Genomic DNA, 22431 nt, shown 5'->3' with positions numbered 1-22431 from the left:
AGGATGAAATTACAACAGAATAGACCCAGCAGAAATCCAGAGGACCATCAATACCTACTTCCAGAACCTATACACCAATAAGATGGAAAACACAGAAGAAATGGACAGATTCCTAGATACATATGAATTACCAAAGTTGAATGAAGAAGACCTAAAAATTCTAAACAACCCAATATCAATCAATGAAATTGAAAATGTACCAATTAATAAAAGTCTGGGGCCTGATGTCTTCACCTCTGAATTCTACAAGACATTTAGAGAGGAAATACTGCCACTACAGTTTAAACTCTTCAATGAAATTCATTGAATTTATCACAAATTCGTTCCTGGAAGCAAGCATCACCTTCATCCCAAAAGTAGAGAAACACCTAACCAAAAAAGAGAACTATAGGCCATCTCACTAATGAACATAGATGCAAAAATCCTTACTAAGATACTGGCAAATAGAATGCAGAAGATAATTAAGAAGATGATACACCCTGACCAAGGGGGATTCATCCCAGGGATTCAGGGGTGGTTCAACATACACAAATCAATAAATGTAATACACTATATCAATATCAATATCAAAAGAGCCAAGGACAAAAAACAGTATGATCATCTCCATAGATGCAAAAAAAGCATTTGACAAAATCCAACATGCATTTATGATAAAAGCCCTACAAAAAATTGGAATACAGGAACCTCAGCCAGTCCCAGCACCTGGAAGGAAGCTCCCTACCTCCATCCCAGGCTCCTAGGGCAGAGAAGCTCAGCCGGTCCCAGTACCTGGAAGGAAGCTCTCCCGCTGCCATCCGAAGCTCCTAGGGCAGAGAAGGTGAGCCACTTGGGTGCCAGAAGCACCCGCCCCTCCCCCATGGAAATGAGAAAACACATAAACAAGCATCAAAAACAGACTTCCAGATCATCTACAGCAACCCCAAAGGGAAAGGAGTTGGAACAATCTGATACTCAACCAACTGGACTCTCTGAACTGGCAACAAAAGAGCATCTGGGAAAAATGAAATCAGAAATAATTACTCAGATAACAGCAAAGATTTTGCTCATGGTGCAAGACATGATTAATAAATCTAGAGAGGACATAGATAAAAAAATAGAGGAGCTGAGGACCATGATGGAATCCCAACATAGGAAACAAATGGAATCCATAAAACAGATACAAACAGATTTCCAAGAGATTAAAAACTCCATCGAAAGTCTGCGCAGCAGAATGAACCAATGTGAGGATAGAATTTCACAAATAGAAGATAAGATTGCACTTAGTGACCAGGAAAAGAAAAATTGCTTTAAAATTGTAAGGGAACATGAGAAATCAATCCAGCAGCTGCTAGACGATGCAAAGGAGAATAATATAAGACTGATTGGAGTCAATGAAGAAAGAGGAGAGTATGCAGATGACATAAAAAAAGTGTTTACAGAAGTGATGGCAGAAAACTTCCCAAGGAGGGGAAAAGAACTTGATAAGTGAGGCATATCGGACACCAACTAGCCTTAATCAAAAATAATCTACACATAGGCATATAATAGTTAGGATTCCAGAAATCTAACAGAAGAACAAAATTCTACAAGCAGTGAGAGAAAGGAAACAAATCACATACAAAGGAAAGCCCATCAGAATCACAGCAGACTTCTCAACACAAACCCTCAAGACAAGAAGAGCTTGGAGTGATGTATTTCAAGCCCTAAAGGAAAACAGCCTCCAACCCAGATTGATGTACCCTGCAAAACTATCTTTCAAAATGGATGGAGAAATAAGATACTTTCATGACAAAGAGCACCTCAGGAACTTCATGGATACCAAACCGGCACTCCAAAAAATTTTAGACAATACCCTAGGAAAAGACAGTGAGGATCACAACCCCAGGAAACCCAGCAGAATGAATCCATTGGGTGTGACAAATTAAACCCAAAGGGGTAGATCTAACAAAAAGAAAAAATCATGACAAGGCTTTTAAAAATTTTGACTTCATCTCCCTAATGATCTTATTATTGTACTGATTGTATTATTGTACTGATTGTACAATCTTATTATTGTACTGATTAGTATTTTTCTGATTCTAGAATTGCACACCATTCCTTGTGCTATACTGGCTATTTATCATCTTCTTATGTCTACATTTTAATTGGGTTATCTATTAATGCACTCTAAGAATTCTTTATATATTCTGCTCATAGGTTATATGCATTGTAAATATGGTCTGTTTAAGGACTATGTTTCATTTTAATGATGTCATTTAAAGTTCTAAATTTTGATGGAATCTCATTTATCATTTTTTTCTCTTCTTTTATACATCATGTTTTTGTATCCTAGGTAGTTCTTGCCTACACTGAATTCATAAATATTTTCCCTTATAATTTCTTCTTAAAGTTTTATACTTTAGGCTTTCTTATTTAGGTTCATAGATCCCTTCAAGTTATTTTCATGTATGGAAATAAAGGATTGAGGTTAATTTTTTATATACAGATACCAGGTGTTCTAGTGCCATTTGCTGAAGACACTGTCTCTTCCTCGGCTCTTGAATTGAGTTTATATTCTATAAAATGCTGATGTTGGATAGTCTTTCAAAACTCAGTGGACCATGTGTGTGTGGTTCTATTTCTAGATTCTCTGTTTTATTCCAATGATCTATATGTCTTTCCTTACACCAACACTGCCTTGATTACTGTAGCTTTAGAAGAAGTCTTAAAATTGGGTGCTAAACGTCTTCCAACACTGTTTTTGTTTTTGTTTTTGGCTTTTCTGGGTCCTTTGTACTCCTGCATGACTTTTAAGTTTCAATGTCCAGTTCTTCATTTATAGCAAGTGTGCACAAACCTGAATTTTTGTATGTGCCTTGTGTTTTCTGGTCCTGCTGGATTCAGGTACAGGTTCTGGGGGCTCCTAGAGATTTCTTGGTGTTTTCTCTGTAGATGATCGTTTCATCTACATGTAAAGATTTTGCTTCAGCGGTGCCAATCCTATCCTAGTTGTGTCATTTTATTGCCAGACTATTTTTGTTTGGACCTATGTTTCAGGGTCTAATGGACAGATAAAGAGTGGGCATATATGCCCTTGTTCCCCACTTTAGGGAGAAAACATTGTATCATCTCTATTCATAGAAGGAGTTTTTGTTGGAAGTATGGAGTACATGTCTTTGATCTGTTGAGAGGGTTATGTTCTACTTCTGGTCTCCTGGTGGCTTTTTGCCATGAACAGCTGTAGAATTTAGTCCAGTGCTCTTTCTCCAGCTGGTGACAGGATCATGTGGCTTTCTCCTTTCCTCTGTTGAAATGATTACTTTGGGGGGTGGATCTTCCAATGCTGAGCCAACACTGCCATCCCTATAACAAAACCACTTTCTACATACTGCCAGATCTGACTTCTAAGAGTTTGTTTTGTTAAACAAATTTCTATCTATGTTCATACTTTTTTCTTCTATTATCTTTTTCTAGTTTTAGGATTAGCACAATGTTGATTTCCTAAAATGAGGGGAGAAGTGTTCCTTCTTTTTTCTGCTTTAAATGTTTGATATAATTTATCAGATAAAATGTTTATGAGCCTGCTGTTGTCATATAGGTAGGTTTTCAAGCTAGGAATATACTTTCTTTAATAGGTGCTATTCAAATTTTATATTTCCTCCAAAGTTAGTTTCATTAATTTGTCTTCTAAGTTACTTCTTAGAAGTTGTCAAATTTATTTCAAAAAAGATTTTTGTAATATGCTTTCTAAATCCTTTTAAATTCTGTAAAATCTGTGGTAATGTCTGCTAGATCTTAATATTTTAATTTTTAAAATGTATAACTGATATTGTGTAACAGGAAGAAAATGTCTAAAAGAGCAGGGGAATTGGGAGGGGTAGGGGAAGGGAAAAAAGGGAAAGGAAAAAATATGAGAAGAGGAAAAAAATGGAAACAAGGTCTTTGCAAATAGGGAAGGGTGGAGGGGGTGAAGGGAAGGCAAGGGAAGGGGAAAAAAATAAGAACCAAGAGACTCAGGAAATGGTGCAAGATCCCAATGATGAATGTAACTGTATTTTATACCTAAAATGTACCAATAAAGTTAATGGGGGAAAAAAAACCCACATTGTTAAAACTGCAGGAATTTTAGGAGTTTGTAGGCCAGTTGACTTAATGACAGACAGAAAATTGCTGTGGTGGGAGCATTGGCAATTGGCAAATGTGACCATCTAGAGCTTTCGTTCTGTCCTAGGTATCCGGTTAGTACACATTTATCCTTAAGCCTGCCTCCAGGTGATCCTTTAGCATGCTAAAGTTTGAGAACCATTGATAACACAAGTAGGTAATATTATCAGAAGATGTTATATTGTGTGCCAAAACTGTTAAAATCTTAATCACTAGATTTATCATGTGTTTAGGATATTTTAAGAAAATGACATGCAAGAAAAAAAAACTTACATTTCCTCCTTAAAATTAGGTAAGAATTAGCTAGGAATAGAAATTATAAAACAAGCAGAATCTTAAGACAAAGAGTAAATTTTTTGCCTTTAATGATTCTGATTGTTTTGTTTTTTAATGGCATTTTAAATTTAGGTGCATTTGATCACACACAGCATGTTGTCTTTTGACAATTAAAATTTTATGTATTTAAAATATACAACTTGATATTTAATATGAGTAGATACTTTGAATCACCACAATCAAGCTAATAACATATCAGCTCATGTAGCTATCATCATTTGTGTTTGTGGTAAGAATACTTAAGTTCTACTCTCTTACCAAATTTCAACTATAATATATTAACTACAGTTACAGTTCTGAACACTTACATCTTGCATAACTGAACCTTTTACCTTTTTACAAACATCTCCACATTTTCATCCTTCCCCAGTCTCTGATTATCACCATTCTACTCTGTGAAGTTGTAAGTTTGTCTATTTTAGATCTCAAATATAAGTGAGAGTATACAATATAATATTTGTCATTCTTCATCAGAGTTTTCTCATTTAACAGAATGTTCTCTAGGTTCATCCATGTTATCTCAAATGGTAAAGCTCTCTTTCTTTTTAAACTGGATAATATTCATATATAGAGAGAGAGGGAGACATATATATCATATTTTCTTTATTTACATGCCTTGTAACTTCAGATAAAGGCCTTGCTGACATATACAGCTTTATTATGGTCTATTCTTTTGTAATCTGGAAATAAAAATCTATTGGTAGGAAAATAAAAAAAATGGAATACATGGTCTTTACCTCAATCTGATAAAAACCATCTATGAAAAACCAATATCCAATATCATACTAAATGGTCAAAAACTGAAATATTTCACACTAAAATCAGGAACAAGACAAGGATGTTCACTATCACTGCTCCCGTTCAATATAGTTTTGGAAACATTAGCCATGGCAATTAGCCAAGAGAAAGAAATAAAAGGAATAAAGATAGGAAATAAAGAAGTCAAACTGTCATTATTTGCAGATGACATGATACTCTATATAGAAGACCCCAAGAACTCCACCAAAAGTCTTCTAGACTTAATAACCAAATTCAGTCAAGTAGCTGGTTACAAGGTCAACACACAAAAATCAATAGCTTTCCTCTACACCAATGACAGACTCACTGAGAGAGAAATAGGGCAAATAATTCCTTTCACAATAGCATCCAAAAAACTAAAATACCTAGGAATCAACCTAAAAAAAGAAATCAAAGACCTCTTCTCTGAAAACTATAGCACTCTGAAAAGAGAGACTGAAGACAATATCAGAAAATGGAAGGACATCCCTTGCTCCTCAGGGGGAAGGATCAACACAGTGAAAATGGTCATACTTCCAAAACTGCTATATAGATTCAATGCAATCCCAATTGAAATCCCAGCAGCATACTTCATGGACCTTGAGAAAACAATCCAAAAATTCATTTGGGACCAGAAGAGACCCAGAATAGCAAAAGCAATTCTAGGTAACAGAGACATGGCAGGGGATATTACAACCCCCAACTTGAAACTATATTACAAAGCTACTGTGGTAAAAACAGCACAGTACTGGCAAAGAAACAGACCTGAAGACCAGTGGAACAGATTAGAAGATGCAGAAACAACTCCAGACACACTCAGCCACATCATCTTTGACAAAAGAGCCAAACACCTTCATTGGAGGAAAGATAGCCTCTAATAAATGGTGCTGGAAAAATTGGGTTTCAACTTGCCAAAGACTAAAACTAGACCTATATCTCTCACCATGCACTAAACTGAAATCAAAATGGATTAAAGATCTAAATATTAAAACACAAACACTGAACCAGCTTGAACAGAGGTTAGGTAGAACTCTTGAAGTCATTGGTGTAGGAAAAGATTTTATGAACAAAGCCTCAGTTGTCCCTGAACTAGCACAAACAATCAACAAGTGGGATCTCTTCTTATTAAAAAGCTTCTGCACAGCAGGAGAAACCACCAACAGTGTGAAGAGACAACCCACAATATGGGAAAAAAGTGTTACCAGCAGTCCCTCAGGCAAAGGTCTACTATCTTAAATCTATAAAGAACTTAAAAAAAAATCAGACCTCCCAAATTTAAAGAACCAATCCAAAAAGGAGCATCTGAAATGAACAGACATTTCTCTCATGAAGAAGTAGAAATGGAAAATAAACACATGAAAAAATGTTCAACATCACTGGTCATTCGAGAGATGCAAACGAAAACAATGCTGAGATTCCACCTCACCCATGAAAGAATGGCTGCTATCAAGAAATCAACTGATAGCAAATGCTGGTTGGGCTGTGGGGAAAGAGGAACCCTGCTTCACTGCTGGTGGGAGTGTAGACTGGTGCAACCACTGTGGAAATCATTCTGGAGATACCTCAAATTACTAGGACTGGAAGTCCCATTTGACCCAGCTATTCCCCTGCTAGGTATGTTCCCCAAAGAATTAAAAGAATCATACCACAATGATATATGTACACCCATGTTCATAGCAGCACAGTTTGTAATAGCTAAAACTTGGAAACAGCCTAAATGCCCATCAACTGGTGACTGAATAAGGAAAATATGAGTTTTATTTTTTAAATTGGAGTACTACTCAGCCATAAAAAATGAGAAATTAGAGACACTTATTGCTAAATGGGTGCACATTGAGGTGATACTCTTAAGTGAAATAAATAGGACAAACATGCATAAATACCAAATCATTTCCCTAGTGTGAGAAACTGAAAGTGTAAATAAGGACTAAAAGGTATAATAGATAATGTGAAATAGGAAGAAAAAGGGCAAAGGGGACGGGGTAGGGGAAAGGAAATAAGGAAATGGAATTAATATGAGAAAATGAAAAAAGGAAACAAAGTCTCTGTAAATAGGGAGGGATGGAGGGGTTGAAGGGAGGGCAGGGGAAGGGGGAAAAATAAGAACCAAGATAGATTATGTAAAGGCACCCATTTCCAATGATGAATGACATTATATCATATACCTAAAATGTAGCAATAAAATTAATAATAATAATAAAAGAAAACATAAAGAATTAGAATCTCAAACAGCCTAATTTTATACCTCAAAGTACTAGAAAGAGCAGAAACTGGGCCCAATTTAGCAGAAAGAACCAAATATCAGAGCAGCAATAAATGAAATAGACCTAGAAATACAAGAGTAAAGATCAACAAAACTGATTTCCACAGTGGTTGCACCAGTCTACACTCCCACCAGCAGTGGAGCAGGGTTCCTTTTTTGCCACAGCTCCACCAGCATTTGTTATTGGTTGATTTCATGATAGCAGCCATTCTTTCTGGAGTGAGGTGGAATCTCAGTGTTGTTTTCCTTTGCATCTCTCGAATGACCAGTGATGTTGAACATTTTTTCATATATATTTTTTTATTTGCTATTTCTACTTCTTTGTATGAGAAATGTCTGTTTATTTCAGATGCCCCTTTTTGGATTGGGTCTTTATATTTGGGGGTCTGATTTTTTTGAGTTCTTTATATATTGTACACAGTAGACCTTTGTCTGAGGATCACCTGGTAAATATTTTTTCCCACATTGTTGGTTGTCTCTTCACACTGCTTGTGGTTTCTCTTGCTGTGCAGAAGCTTTCAAATAAGAAGAGATCCCACTTGTTCATTGTGCTAGGCCACATGCAACTGAGGTTTTGTTCATAAAATCTTCCTCTATAACAATGTCTTCAAGAGTTCTACCTAACCTCTCTTCCAGCCGGTTCAGCATTTCTGTTTTAATATTTAGATCTTTAATCCATTTTGATTTTATTTTAGTGCATGGTGAGAGATATAGGTCTAATTTTCATCTTTGGGAAGTCGAAACCCAATTTTTCCAGCACCATTTATTAGAGGTTATCTTTCCTCCAATGAAGGTGTTTGGCTCCCTTGTGGAAAATGAGGTGGCTGAGTGTGTCTGGAGTTGTTTCTGCATCTTCTCATCTGTTCTACTGCTCCTCCTGTCTGTTTCTTTGCCAGTACCATGCTGTTTTTATCACAGTAGCTTTGTAGTATAATTTCAAGTTGGGAATTGTGATAGCCCCTGCCATGTCTCTGTTGCCTAGAATTGTTTTTGCTTTTCTAGGTCTCTTCTTGTTCCAAATGAATTTTTGGGTTATTTTCTCAAGGTCCATGAAGTATGCTGCTGGGATTTCAATTGGGATTGCGTTGAATTTATATAGCAGTTTTCAAACTATGGCCATTTTCACTATGTTGGTTTTTCCTACCCAGGAGCAAAGAATGTCTTTCCATTTTCTGATATTTTCTTCAGTCTCTCTTTTCAGAGTGCTATAGTTTTCAGAGTAGAGGTCTTTAATATCTTTGGTTAGGTTGATTCTTAGGTATCTCAATTTTTAGATGCTATTGTGAAAGGAATTGTTTGAGTTGTTGTTCTTGTACAGGAAAACTATTGATTTTTGTGTGTTGACCAAATCCAGGTACTTGACTGAATTTGGTTATTAAGTCTAGAAGACTTTTGGTGGAGTTCTTGGAGTCTTCTATATAGAGTATCTTGTCATCTGCAAATAATGACAATTTGACTTCTTCATTTCCTATCTTTATTCCTTTTATTTCTTTCTCTTGTCTAATTGTCGTGGCTAATGTTTCCAAAACTATATTGAACAAGAGTGGTAATAGTGAACATCCTTGTCTTGTTCCTGATTTTAGTGTGAAGGATTTCAGTTTTTTACCACTTAGTATGATATTGGATATTGGTTTTTCATAGATGGCTTTTATCAAATTGAGGTAGAGACCATCTATTCCAATTTTTTGTCAGTTTTTTATTATAAATGCTTGTTGGATCTTATCAAATGCTTTTTCTGCATCTATTGAGATAATCATATGGTTTTTGTCCTTGGCTGTATTAATATAGTATATTACATTTATTGATTTACGTATTTTGAACCATCCCTGCACACCTGGGATGAATCCAACTTGGTCACTGTGTATGATCCTCTTGATGATCCCCTATATTCTATTTGCCAGTATCTTATTAGAATTTTTGCATCTATTTTCATTATTGAGATTGGCCTATAGTTCTCTTTTTTTGGTTGGGTCTTTCTATGCTTTTGGGATCAAGTTGATGCTTGCTTCCAGGAATGAATTTGGGAGTATTGCTTCCCTTTCAATTTCATTGAAGTATTTAAATGGTAGTGGCAATAATTCCTCTCTAAATGTCTTGTAGAATTTAACAGTGAAGCCATCAGGGCCTGGGCTTTTCTTAGCTGGTAAGTTTTTAATTGCATTTTCAATTTTTTTGATTGAATTGTTTAGAATTTCTACGTCTTCTTCATTCAACTTTTGTAATTCACAGGTATCTAGGAATCTGTCCATTTCTTCTGTGCTTTCCATCTTATTTGTGTATGGATTCTCAAAGTAGGCATTGATGATCCTCTGGATTTCTGCTGGGTCCATTGTAATTTCACGTTTTTCATTCCTAATTGCATGATTTGGGGCCTTTTCTTTCCTTTTCCTGATAAGGTTGGCTAAAGGTTTGTCAATTTTGTTTTTTCTTTCAAAGAACAAACCCTTGGCTTCATTGATTTTTGTATCATTCTCTTAGTCTCCATTGCATTGATTTCTCCTCTGATCTTTATAATTTCCTCCTTTCTATGGGCTTTGAGTGTGTCCTGCTCTTCTTTTCCTAGATCTTTATGTTTTCTTTACATAGTCATTTATCACTATATACTTTCCTTTTAGGACTGTTTTACCTGAATCCCGTAAGTTTTGTATGTTTTATTTCCGTTTTTCTTCATCTCAAGATTTTAAAACAATTCCCTTTTGATTTCTTTGATTCATTTTATGATGCTAGCAATACTCTTTACCAAAGCAGGAGTAGGAAGTGATAGGAAAAGAAAATTATAGGCCGGTATCCCTGGTGAATATCAATGTAAAAAATCCTCAATAAAATCCTAGCAAACTGAATTTGTAAACACAATAAATGGATCATTACCATGATCATTGACATTTATTATTAAGATGTAAGGATAGATCAACATATGTATATCAGAGTGATATATCTCATTAACAGAAGGAAGGACAAAAGCTTCATCTCAATAGATGTAGAAAGTGCATTTGACAAAATTCTACCTCCTTTTATGATAAAAAAAACCTTTAAAACAAATTAGGTATAGATAGAATGAACCTTAATGTAATGAAGGCCATATATGATAAGTCCACAACTGACATCATACTGAGTGGTGAAAAGTTGAAAGCTTTTCTGCTAAGCACAAGACAAGAATATCATTTCACCATTTCTACTCAATATAATACTGTACATCCCAGCAAGAGCAATTAGATGAGAAGTAAAAAGCATCCAAATAGGAATGGAAGAGGTAAAATTATCTCTGTTTACAGGGTATATAAAGAAAACCCTAAAGACTTCACTAAAAAACTGTAAGAACTAAGCAACAAATTCAGTACAGTTATAGGATTCAAAATCAATATAAAAAACTAATTGCATTTCTATACACTAATAATAAATTACCTAAAATTTAAGAAGTAAATCCCATTTAAAATAACATTGAAAAGAATGAAATGCTTAAATATAATTTACCTAATGAAGTAAAGAAATTTGTACAGTGTAAACTATGGAAAACAGCTGAAAGAAAAAGAAGATCCAAATAAATGGAATGATATTTCACACTCATGGATTGGAAAAATTAATATTGTCAAAATTTCTATTACCCAAAACAATCTAAATATTCTAGGTAATCTCTATTTAAAATTTCAATATTTTTCCCAAGTATAGAAAAAAGACCTAGAATTCATATAAAACCAAAAATTCCTTGTTATGACTTATATCTAAAGTTCTCCCCCCAAAGATTCATGTACTCATAGGGTGGGGCTTTGAGAAGGTGACTGGATCATGGATTGGTAATACTGGATCAGTCTATTGATTGGTTTAGCATAGTTCTAAGTGTGAATGATTGGCTTACTAAAGAAGAAAAACACACCCTAGGTATGAGCGGCACCAACCAATAGGCTTATAGCCTGAATGGAATAAAGGGGCAAAGGGAGGCTTTCTGCTTACCCTGCAGTGGACTGTTTCTTTTCTGTCATATCTCTCTGCCATGCTGCCCTGACTTGGAGCCAGCAGACTGTGGAATGATACTTCCACAAACTGTGAGCAAAAATAAAACTTTTATCTTTTAAAATGTGGGTGTTGAGTATTATGCCTCATGATTAGAAAGTAGCTAAGACAATCCTTTTTAATTTTTAATGCTGGAAATTCATCCTAGGACCTTGTGCATACTAGGCAAGTGCTCTACCACTGTGCTACACACCAACCCTATGCCAAATCAATCTTTTATTAAATGAAATACCTGAGATTGAACCCAGAGCCTTTGCACTGAGTTATATCCCAAGTCCTCTTCTGTTTTGCTTGTTTGTTTTTTGTTTGGATTTTTTTGAAACATCATCTCTCCAAGTTACTGAGATCCCTAGGCTAAGCTTGAACTTGTGATCCTCCTGCCTCAGCCTCCCAGAGTGCTGGGATTAGCCAAAGCAATCATGACCAAGAAGAACCAAGATGAAAGCACTTTACTTCCTGAGTTGAAAATATATAAGAAATATATTCCTATAGAGGAATCAAAATAGCATGGTACTGGCATGTAAACAGTCACATTAACAAATAGAACAGGATTTAAAGGCTCAGAAATAAACTCATGCATTCATGATCGATTGTATTTTTATAAAGGTAGGAAGAATATACGTGGGGGAAAGGAATTTTCCTCAATAAATGATATTGAGAAAACTGGATTTCCACTTGTGCACTAATGAAACTGTATCCTTATTTCATGTTATATAGAAAATTCAATTTAAAATGGGTTACAGACTTAAACCTAAGAACTGAAAATGTAAGACTCCTAGAAGAAGGCATAGGGAGAAAAAAGAAAGCATAAGGAAAATATCTCTTTGACGCTGGGCTGGTCAAAGATGTTTTTGGCTATGATTCCAGAAGCACAAGGTAGAAAAGCTAAAACATACAAGTGAGATTGTACCAAACTAAAAATGTTTCTCCACAACAAAGGAAGCCATCAAAAGAGTGAAGAAATAACATATGGACTGGGAAAAATATTTGTAAACCATGCATCAGATAAGAAACTCAACTGAGTAGCACAAAAACAATCCAATTAAACAATGAGCAAAGGATCTGATTAGATATTTCTCTAAAGAGGACATACAGATGGCCCACAGGAATATGAAGACATGTTCAACACTAAATCAGGGAAATGTAGATTAAAACTACAATCACGTATCCACTTGTATCTGCTAAAAGGACAATTATCAAAATGACAAAAGATAAATGTTAGTGAAAACATGGAAAAAAGAGAACCTTGTATTCTGTTAGATGGAATGTAAATTGACACAGCTGTTATGGAAAACAGAATAGAAGTTTCCTCAAAAAATAGAAACAAAATTACCATATAATCCAGAAATCCAACTTCTATGTATATATTCAAAGCAGTAATTGAAAACAGTGTCTTAAAGAGATAATCTCTACTCTTACATTCACTGCAGAATTATTTGCAATAGTTAAGATATAGAAACAATCTAAGTTGTTTATTCCTGTTTTCTTAACTAGTATCTCATGTTTATATTTATAGACTATCAAGAATTTCATTTTATCTCACTCTCTCACTAATACTAACCATTATAATAAGAATTATATTGAACTTATATGTTAATTTTCTTTCCAATAAAAAACAATTATGCCTTTCCATCTGAATAAATGTGTCTAAGTCCTTCTGTAAATGTCCTACATTTTTTGTACATGCTTATTAGTTTTTGTTTGACTTATTCTTGGGCAATACAATTATTATTCATTATACATGGGCTCTTATTTTATAAGCAAAGATCTCATACACTATGTATATACTATTATTTTTATAATTAATTTTGCAACTATCTTTTGTAATACAGAATTATGAGGTATACAAGAAACTAAAAACTGGTTGTATTAAAATGGCCTGTAGAAACTGAACCCTAAAGATCACTACCAGATATTGACAAGTCACTCTTTGTTTAAAACATTACCAATTTGGATCATAAATTATTTCAGCTAGTATTTGTGCCCTTCAATGTGAGGACAGTGATGAAGTTAGAACTTAAACAAAATAAAACACAAAGTAGGAAAGAGACTAGACAAAGGTTTAATCCCACCACTATAATTTATCCCCACTAAAACTCATGGTGAGGCTTAATTCCCAATGCAGCTTTATTGAAAGGTGGTAGAATCTTTACAAGGAAAGTATGTCATGGACACTCTACCTCATGAAGAGATTAATGTAATTCTTACAAGAGTGGATCTTTTGAATTTCTTGCCATTTCTAAGGAATCCCAAATTACTCCATGCATCATCATTGTAGACACTAAAAAAGTAGCTTTTTTGCAACTCAGTACTGCAAAAACTATATTTTCATACTAATTCAAATCTTAAAGCTCCAATAACCCCTAATTTTACAATGAATATTTATAAACATTTGCACTATGCTCACTTTAATGGAATGAGACTTTAAAATTCATTTCTATTCTCCAGTGGGAAGCAGCTCTAGAAATTTAGGAACTGGTCCACCAGAGTGGACACGATTTATGAGTAACTGTTCTAAATTGTTTGGATGTTTGTCATGTCTGAGTTGAAAAATGCAAATGAGCATGTTGCTAGTTCTATAAATCTGGTACAGTAATATTTTATATTTGCATTGAGAAAAGCATCTTTTACCATATTAAAATTAAGTCAGCACTGAATAAGCCTAGATATCTTGTCTAGGAAAAAACAAAGATGCCATTTTTAAAAACCCTTAAAATATATATATATATATATATATATATATATATACACACACTCATATAAATATATATATATATATATATGTGGTTGGATACTGAGAATAAGAAATATGATTGCTAATGTTCAGAAAGATCAAAGAAAACAATTGTCTCCTTTGGGTAAATATGAAACCTTAGATGAAATCTATGGAGTCACTAAAATATTATCAGTCTTCTAGTATTTACTGCACATTTATTATTCAACAGACTCTAAAGTATGGTACATCTCACATGCATTCCAAAGGAAATATGAAGTGATATTTTTCAGTTGTTTTCTCTAGAAATGTGTTAATCAAAATATCCAAATCAATGTACTGCTTCAAATAACAGGAAGAAAAACAAAATCTAAACTCACTATGATATTCAGACTGCCTGGGGTTTTTTCAATTTAATTTTGTTTTGAGATAGGGTCTCCATAAATTTCCCAGGTTGGCCTTAAATTTGCAATCCTCCTACTTCAGTCTCCTAAGTGGCTAAGATTAGAGGTATATGCCACTGCACAGCCCAAGATGGCTTTTAAGTAACATGAAAAAGAGAAGAAATGGTCAATTTCTCATATCTTTGTATTTTCAGTTTTGATCAATTGTACAGCCATGAACCAAACTGATCTAAATTAAAAAGTGTCTCACTCTATGACAAAAATAAATCCAATCTTTCATGTATCATCAGTAAATTTAATCAATTTATTCACTTTGTTTTTTCAGTATGCTCGAGTGTGTGACTCCCAAATGGACTGGATCACTGATGGGAAACTCTATTAGCATTCCTGTTGATATGTTTGTCATTTTCCCCTAAGTGTTAGAGTTAGAACAACATATTTTAGCGATGAAATTATGTGTACTAAGTACAGATTATAACATTTTGCTTTGTAATAATTATTTACAGTTTTAACTATTGTTCCTATATATATTAAGTTGGACTTGAAGGATGAATATCACTGTCAATCACATGATAATTTACTCATAAAAAAACATAAATGTCTGCAAAGTTTAACAAATCATTTAAGTAGAAATTGACAAATGTATGAGAATTGCATTTATTCACATTAATTACTTATACTGGCCTTCTAGAAATATTTGTGCCCATGACTCAATTGGAGAGAGATGTGATGGCTGAATAAATCTAGTTCTTCAAAGATGTTAAGAATCTCTTTGCTGACAGATGTCAGCAAAGTTCCAAAGTTCCACTAGACTTTTCTGCTTTGAAATCCTTCCTATTCCCGTCCCTGTTCCTCCTCAATTGACTCATACCTCCATGCTTAGATCAACTCTAGCATGAGTTTGGAAATAGTTGAGCTGCTGTAGTCCAAGATAAATGGAATTCACCATCAGGCAAAATTCAATGATCGCAGGTTATCGCAGTGTTCTTTTTGCCCATAAGCTTTAATTCTCTGCCTTGTCTTCCAGTTTAGAGAATGAAGCTTCTTTTCTAGCTATGTTCCAGCAATCCCTTTAGGCCTTTAGTACTTGAGATTCTGCCTTATACTTGTGGTTTCACTTTTCTAGGCAGAGGGGAATCATGACTTGGACACAGAAGCCTCTGGCTCCTGATTCATAATGGTCAATTTGTCTTTCTGCCTGAGCCAACAAGGACCACCCAGACTCCTTGACATGTTCTTTCTGTTTATTGGACCATTCACTCTCCCACAGCCTTTCACTTAGACTCTGACATCTTCTACCCACCACTGCCAACCATGTGCAAAAAACAGAGATGTCGAATGCCCTTGAATCCCATACTTGCCAGCATGTCTGAGCCCACGCTAATCAATTCCAACCCCTGACCACCATTTTTATGACAACCCAAAATGCTCCCAGCTAACGCCAGCATGACAATATACATAATTGTTCCTTTGTAAATGGCTAACTTGTTTCTTCAGGTAAGAACAAAAAGCAAATCTTTACCAATGGGGGATGAGAAATTTTGGATAAATGTACCATCTTCTGAGACCATCAGTTCAGAAGCATGTTCCACACAGTTTCACAGAGAAATCCCTGGGAGAGTTGAAGTTTCAGTGGCTCATGATTGTGATTCTTCAAAAATGCTCCCTTATTTTGTACTTTGAGAGATCAATTCTCAAATAAATCATCCATATCATTGTCCCAGGATCTGTCTGAAGGAATCCAAACAAGACAATTCTCAAAGTATGTAAAATCCAAATTATCTTGTTGCCTTTCAATTAAGACATGTCTTGAGAGACTCTGCTAAAGATAAACATTTTTAGCATAGTACAAATAAATCCTTTTTCCAGGTCACTGGTAATCCTCAGATTTCTATATACAGTACTCTAGAAAAATTCTTCATTAAATTATAAAAATAGACTCCTTTTTTCATCTTTCATAGAAAATGCATTTATTAAAAGAGTACGAAAAGATGGCATAATTGATAAGAATGTGAGAGAATTAGGTTCAGCATTTATAAAAATGTATTGGATTCATAGTAATTTGGGGTGCTTTTCTCTAACACTTGTATGCCTTTGTTTTATTGACATTTTGCTAGTACTACAGTATCTATCAGCAGGTGAAATGTTTTTAACACAAAATAGAGCATGTAATGCGTCTTATGTATTATTTATAGAATATACAACATGCATTCAGGAACAGCTTATCTTATGCACAGTTCCAGTAGATGTAGCAACAAAAAGAGAGTGTAAAAAGAAAGGCAGGATTCAGATTTCCAGATACTGGGTTTTGTATTTGATGAGCTGGAGGTCAAGTTGGGACACCAAAACCACAGTTCTGGGCTCACAAATACATTCATTAATTGTGCTCTGAGCATAATGGTACATAAACAGGCAACACAACACACATAAACACATACACATGCACACATACACATTAATGCACAGACAACCATGTGTATATGCATGTAATTTTTTTTTGTACCAGGGATCGAACTCAGAACCTTGCACTTGCCAGGCAGAGGCAGTGCCACTGAGCTAAATCCCCAGCCCCGCAAGTAATATTTTTAAAGAGGCTTTGAGTTTTTTGTTTTCCTAAGTAACAGTGAAAGGATCAGAGATAGAACTCTCTTCCCTCACATCATTAGTGTTATTTCTACACAAGAGGCTCTTTTTCTACTTTCTTTGTTTTGGCCTTACCCAACTTCTATTGACCTTAAAAGGACCTCCACAGTAGCTCAAAGAGAAAGAGGAAAAATCCCTCAGTGTTGAGGATGATCATTGGACCCTCTCTCCAGGCCTATGATGTCCTGTTGCTTAATTTTCTATGCTTTTACTCTCCTTGGTTGTTCTTGGAGTATTGGCCTTTCCAGCTTTTCTCTCCCACAGAATATTTGTGTTTCAAATTACTTTTCCTGGGCACAGCAGTTTTTACTTTCCCCCAGTTGAATTTAATTTTATTTCCTGCCCTGACTTTAACCTTTCCAAGTCCAAAAAGAATGATTTCTCCATCTTTGCTGGTCAAGGCAACGCCTTCCAATTTAGTATCTTCTGTGCATTTAATTATCTCTCTGTTTACGTAGCAAGATATCACTTCAATTCAATAAGCTGCTCTTTGTCATTTCCTTTTTTAATTTTTTCCTCCTGCCCTTTACATTCATTTCAGTCTCTATAACCAGATTTAATTAATTTTTCAAGGACTATTTCTCAATGCATTATCCATAACTATGATTATCAGGGAGCTAGACTGCATTTGTCAAAGTTATAGACTCACAACTAATTCTGCTTCACTTTGACAGTTTTGCACATCATTGATTGATAAAGTTACTTATGCAAAACCTTGGCATTCTAGAACAATAAATGGGAAATCTTGATGCAAGAAAGTAAGAACACACAGTGTAAATTAAACCACAATATCTAAGGAGCCTTATACCTCAAAATCAATGTGGTACAAATTATCATTCTCACCTTATACTAGAATAATATACAAATTATCTGCAAATAAACAAAAATAATAATAATAATGGTAATAATAAAAAGAAGGGTAAATTAAGTGAACATGTATATCTCAGTAGTCTACTGATTTTTTAAAGTTATTTTAGTATCATTTTTAAAATTAGCATATAGAAAAACACCTTACGATGTTTAATGAATTTCCCAAATTAAATCTGCCTACATAATCAGGACCAAAATCAAGAAACAGAACGTAACCAGCACATCAGCATCTGTCCTTACCATCTCTTCCAGTCACTTGCCTGCCCAAAGGAAATTGCTATGTGAATTCTAGTTATACAAATCAGCTTTACCTATCTTGGAATTTTTTTGTTTTGTTTTGTTTTGTTTTTTGAGACAGGGTCTTGCTATGTAGTCCAGTCTAGCCTCTAACTTGTAGTGATCCTCCTGCCTCCGCACCCCAAGTGCTGAGATTACAGGCATGTGGCGCCACACCCAATTGTCTTGGAATTTTATATAAATGCAATCATACAGTATGTATTTTGGGTTGGATTTCTTTTATTTAGCATTACATTTCTGAGATTCATCCATGCTGTTGTGTGAAGTTGTAAATTGTTCATTTTCACTGCTGTGTCTAAGACAATGTGTGAATATGCCACAATTTATTTATTCGTTACACTATTGGTAGGCATATGTGTAATTTTCCTTTTTGGCTATTTTTAATAGTGCTGCTATAAGAATTCTGCAGTGAGTCTTTGGTGAACATATACGTACATCACTGGAGGGTATAATTTGCTTCTTATTAGATTTAATAGATGTAGCCAAATAATATCTTACAGTGGTTGTACCAATTTATATTGCCAATTGCAGTCCCTTACTTATTATACCCTTTTCATCTCTCCAGCTTTCTTTAAAAAAGGCATGACATTTAACACTGTTCCTTATCCAGTGGATCCCATGACAGATAGTCATATCAGATGGAAATTTTCTCTTTGTGTGTCTAATCATCTTCCCTGCTCTAGGGAATGTGACTCTGCTGCTTGGATCACACAGTGAGATGTGATAGCACCTCTTGTGCCATAGATACTCAGAAAAAATTTTGTTCAATCAATGAAGTCAGAATAGAAGATGCAGAAAGATTTGTCATTGTATAGCTCAACTGTTAAAAAGTTTAAACAGATTTATCCAGCAAAAAAAAAGTAGGACAAATATTTAAGTAAATATGTGTGTGTGTGTGTGTGTGTGTGTTAATAGCCTTAATCATTTATGGGGCTTGACGCTGGCATGTAGTTAATACAGTCAGAGAAAAAAATCCACAATAAAGATGACTAATTTGATGTTGATATCATTAGTGACAATAATAGTGTTACACAGAATTTTTACAAAATGGCAAGTGAGAAATTTGAGTTTCTGCAGGATAGAGTCTGTGCCATATTCAGTTCTTTAGCCTCTATGGTGTTTGACGTAAGTAGTAGATATAGTGTGATTATTTGTGAAATCCATATTGAGAACAAAACAAAACAAACATGCAAGAAACTCTCAGTAGCTTATTACATCTAATTAGATCCTTTATTTAAACCTTCAAAAGTGACTGTCATGGGAATGAATAGGAAGTTTAAAAGAAAAAAAAAATAGGAGATGAAAAGAAAAGAGATAATTATATGAGAAGAAAACCTGCATATAGGCTATGCTTTGGGAAATATTTTACTTTTAACCTTTCCAATCATTCAATTCCCAAAATAATTCCCTAGGCATCCATAATTAAACTAAAGGGAATATTTTGATTTCTAATCTTTCTTTCAGCTGAAATTATGAACTTTTACACATGAAAGTACAACATCATATTTTAAAACACTTTTCAAGAGGTTTTGCTAATTTTTTTTTCTGCTTATTGTTCTAAAAGTCTCAATTAAGTTAAGCTAACATATGCCTTTTAAATACTCTAATAACTACAGCGTTTTGTGAAAATTTAATCTCGGAGGATAGATCCATATTCTGGTGATAACCAATATCTAATGTACTTTAAAATGGGACTACCTGTTGCTGTTATGTTTAAAACTTAATTCCTCCGGTAATCTAAGAGCTGTACACTATTTAGATACTATTCATAGGATATGCCAATAAGCAATAACAACAATGAAATGATAAGAGTCACTCATTAGTGGCTCCAAAGCCAAAATGGAATTTTTATATTTGAAAACTTCCTAAGGACTGCTTTAGAATCTAATACTTTTTTTTTGGCTTGGCTGTCAAGAAGCTATAGGTGCTGTGAGATTTATCAATGCTTTTTCTTTCTTTGTTAAATTTAAAATTCACTTAGATTTTCTGGATATTGGATATGCTTTTGAATCATGAAACCAGCTACTTAATGAGGGGATTCCAAATTGGATCTCCACTGCAAGAAACGTGTCATTGCATTACCTTAATGGCGAATTGCATAGCCAATTCCTAATTACATAAGAACTCACTGACTAGCCAGTTAGATTGACAAAAAGAATACTGCACTTGATTTCTCTTTCTTCCTCCTAGATTTTAACCTTTATTCATTATCAGCTCCAAATAGTATGAAGGAAAAAGAAGAAAGGCATAACTCTAACAAGTTTACTTGGATAGAATTACCATAATTAGATTAAGAAGGTTAAGAAACTTAAGAGAAGAAATATGCTTTTGACTATAGTGATAATTTCCCATATTCTCTAAACATCCTTAGCATAATAAAGTGACCAAGGCTATATAAATCAATAAGTTGGAGAAAATAACTTGGACTTTTAGAAAAGTTCAAAGTTGAACTATTCTTATATTATATTCTATACCCTACCTCTGCTCATTGTAATAAAACAAGAAATAATAACACTCCAATAAAAGTAAGCACATTTACCACTCATGGCTTGATTTGTAAATCTGCTTTCTACTAAAAGAACCATGGTCCATTGGCAAAATGGCTGGTTGCAGGGCTTGTCAAAACTTGAAGGAGCTCTCACTGGCCAAGTTTGAAAAAATTGAGCACAAAAATCAGCAATAATAGTAACATTATAAGCCATTGAGTAAAATAGTAAAGTCCACAGAAATAAGAGAGACAGAGAGAGAGAGAGAGAGAGAGAGAGAGAGAGAGAGAGAGAGAGAGAGAGAGAGAAAGACTTAAGAAAGGCAGAAAGAAGAAAGAAAGAAAGAGAGGAAGGAAGGAAAAAGGAAAAGAAAGAAAAAGAGAGTAGAGAAAGATCTTCATTACAATATAATTTCAATTAATAAATATCAAAGTAGTTGTAAAATCAGAAAATTACTAGCAATCACAATATGTTATGGCATTTTCATCATTTAAAAGTTACAAAATTACAATAAATTGCAATGTTATATTCAATTTCTGCAAATTAATATTTTATCAAATACCATATAGCAAATTATGAGTATACTGATGTGAGGGATCATTTATAATTTTAAATACCTTTCTATATATTCTATAAATATTTCATGTGTGGAAGACTTGGTCCCCAATCCAGTGATGTTTAGAGATGGAGTTTGGGGAAGTTAGGGGTTTATAATTGAATGGACTATATGGGGGTGAAAACTGTAGGAGGTGGGACCTATTTGAAGAAGTAGGACACTAAGGTTTCTCATCTGGAGATTACTGAGAAAATAGATCAAATTTGAGTATAAACTTTGAGCTAAATAAAAGTTAATTGCTAATTTAAATTTCCCATTGTACTGTAGTGAAAGTATTAGGGATAAAGGAGATATTGTAAGTATAGTCTCAAATATATCAGAAAAATATTTATGGGAGAGGAATAGTTCAGAAAGTAAACATAGCAAATTTGTCCGAAGAATACATAGAAATTCTTTGTATAATTTTTATAACTTTATATTTAAAATGCTCAAAATATGTCTATGTTTTAATTGTGTACGTGGGTGTACACTTCTCTCCCTTTCCTCACTATGGTATATTTAGTGAATTCTCAAAGGTTGCAGAGCCTGAAACTGTAGGTACAAGAGATAAATTTTCATTATTCTAAATTCAAAACCAAAACAGCTCAGGGCTTATTTGTATTTCAAGGTCAAGGAGCAGTCTAAGTCACAGAGACTGCTCTGGATCTTGTAATCAAATTAAACTATTTCAAAACTCCTCACTCCTATTAACAAATTGTGACCATGCCAAGTAGTTTAATCTTGAATCTCAGCTTCTAAATCTTAACTAACATGCAGAATTCTTGTGATAATCAATTACCAGTTATGTAAATTGTCTGGCACTTAGTTAATAATCAATACTTCCAGAATATTTTAATTCTATTGGTCCATGTCAGAGAAGAATTATACCTTACATTAGCATTCCTATAGTTTCCATG

Source organism: Heterocephalus glaber, unplaced genomic scaffold (genome assembly GCF_053883595.1).
Source record: "Heterocephalus glaber isolate CG9 unplaced genomic scaffold, H.glaber_assembly_v1.0 deba00001547, whole genome shotgun sequence".
Lineage (NCBI taxonomy): Eukaryota > Metazoa > Chordata > Mammalia > Rodentia > Bathyergidae > Heterocephalus > Heterocephalus glaber.
The sequence above is the reverse complement of the archived record's forward strand: the minus strand, read 5'-3'. Positions refer to the sequence as shown.